At 44.1% G+C, this 2,408-nt stretch overlaps 1 pseudogene; it reads right to left on the reverse strand.

The window, feature by feature from the left end:
• Window positions 1–1,955: 1,955 nt before the first annotated feature.
• On the reverse strand, window positions 1,956–2,149 carry LOC144774649 (U4atac minor spliceosomal RNA; annotated as a pseudogene).
• Between the last annotated feature and the right edge of the window lie 259 nt (window positions 2,150–2,408).

The following is a 2,408-nucleotide window of genomic DNA, read 5'->3' on the forward strand; positions in this document are numbered from 1 at the left end:
ACCCCGCCCCCATGGTTACTGACCCCACCCCATTACATGCAGCATCACATTTCTCATACTGTTTTGAACGCTCTTCGACCTGTGACCCCACCCCTTCTCACTGATCCCACCCCCATTGCATAAAGCATCACAGATCTCAGGCTGTTTTTTAATGCACTTCGACTGGTGATATAGTCACTTGTAGGTGAAAAGCCAACAAAATGGATAAAAAGTTCTATAGTGGGTTTTCTTCCCACACCCCCAACACTTCCACTCCCCACATATTTAGGTTCATAAGGGCATATTATCAACAACTAGCGATATTTATCGCTAAATAAGCTTAGCGACAATTTTTCTATTGCCGTGCATCGCTGGATTTTACGTGAGATAACGTGCTATTAGCAACGTTTATCTCAAATATGATAAAATGTCCGTCGATAGCGGCTTAATGCGTGAATATCGCTAGAAATGCGGCGATATTCAGCCATTAACGCCAATACGGTCTTAACCTGAATATCCAACTCCCATTGGTTATACAGGTTAAGAAGTGGTCTGAGCATGCGTTAGTTTTCAGCGATATTTGCGCTTAGTGCATATTTTTTCATCGCTACGCCTGCGTTTATAATAGGCGATAGCGATGTTAGTGACTGCTTCCAGTTGCTAACGGGTTGGGTACACCCACTTTACATGTCATTAGCGATAAATATCGCTGATATGCAAAGCGGGCCCCAAACCGCTCGCTATCGCCTACAAACTGTCGCTAACTGCTGCTAGCGACAGCTTGGCCGAAAACAGCCACAAAAGCGGCGATAATTTCATATCGCCCGCCTTGCTAATATGCCCCATAGTTTCCATTTGAAAACAAGCATTAAAAATGCAATAGGTCTCGCCTTTCATTAAGTTAAAGCCATTTGTGTTGCTATACAATACCATTAACAAAGCAAATGCCTTTAACTTAATCAATAGCGAGACCTATTGCATTTTCAATGCTTGTTTTTTATTCCTATAGAAATGGAAGGCTCTCAAACACTACCTCAGATGTTCGAGGACAAGAGTTAAAATAGTAATTCACCTTATTCTCTTTCGTGGGCATAGTATAACGGGTGAACTGCTGTTTCATTTACCTCAACTAACAGTTGAAATGCTAGGGGCCTCATTTATGAAAAGTGATGCATCGCTGCGTGAAAACAGCGATGCGTCACTTTTCACTGCGCCCTCTTAGCGACATCAATGATGCGTCATATTTACAGTATGATGCATCATGGCGCAAGGAGTTACAGATACGTCAGTATTTCTGTCGTATCTGTATGGTGCAAAAGTGATGCATTGCTGGAGTGTGTCACAAAAGTGACGCAACTCCAGCAATGGGCCTTATTTATGAAGGACTTGCGCTGCCGGTGCGTCACTTTTAACATGGGAAAAAGTGACGCACCGGTGGCGCAAGGCCTTCATAAATAAGGCCCAATGTGTCCTTTCAGATAGGGCAAGCCCCATGTGAAAGGGCCTGCGTCAGTCTTACGCCTGCTGTGAGGCAGGGGTAAGAAATTGATGCATTTGTGTCCTAGAAGTGGCGCAGTGAAATCTTATAGATTTCACTGCGTCACTTCTATGACCCTTTCTTGCGTTAGAACGCCCCCCCTGCATACATTATACCTGGCGTAGGCATAATGTAGCGCAGGGGTTTACAAAGTGACGCATCTACCTAGATACGTCACTTTGTAAATATGGTGCAACAAGGCACATTTTTTACGCTGCTGGTGCGTCACAAAAAGTGACGCACAGGCGGCGTAAAAGTGACGCACGGCCTCATAAATGAGGCCCTAGGGTCTCAGCGGCATTATTTAGCCGCTGGCGAGAAACAAGCAGACATGCTCATCTAAGTCAATGGTGCTACCACCTATAGGCAATTATAAATCTTTGAGGTTGACAATGGTAAGAGTAGATTTCTTATTTGTTAGACAATGAGTAGAACTAAGGGTTTCACAAATTGCACCTTTCTAAAGCTGTTGCAATAGTGGCACATACGTGTTGTTAAGATGTTAGCAATGCTGCCCTCACTACCTTTCTAAAGCTGTTGCAATAGTGGCACATACGTGTTGTTAAGATGTTAGCAATGCTGTCCTCACTAGACGTTCATTGAACAGCAGCGCATCCCCAAGATAAAGATGGTTGCTGAAGTAATGCTAGCGCATCGCTGATGACCAGTAAAGACCCTCATTTTGTTACGGTGATCTGGAATTGTATTATTGATTGGAACAAAAGTCTCGCTTTCTGAACAGTATTACAGCAGAAAGGTGAGTTTACTGTTTCGGCAGTCTTGCTAATGCAGCACATCATGCATTGCGCCCCCTTCCCGTGTTGATTTGCTATTAACACACAGAGAGAAAGGTTGAAACTCTGCCCAGGAGGGCTTGAGTTTTGCAGACTCG

Source organism: Lissotriton helveticus, chromosome 8, assembly GCF_964261635.1.
Source record: "Lissotriton helveticus chromosome 8, aLisHel1.1, whole genome shotgun sequence".
Taxonomy (NCBI): domain Eukaryota; kingdom Metazoa; phylum Chordata; class Amphibia; order Caudata; family Salamandridae; genus Lissotriton; species Lissotriton helveticus.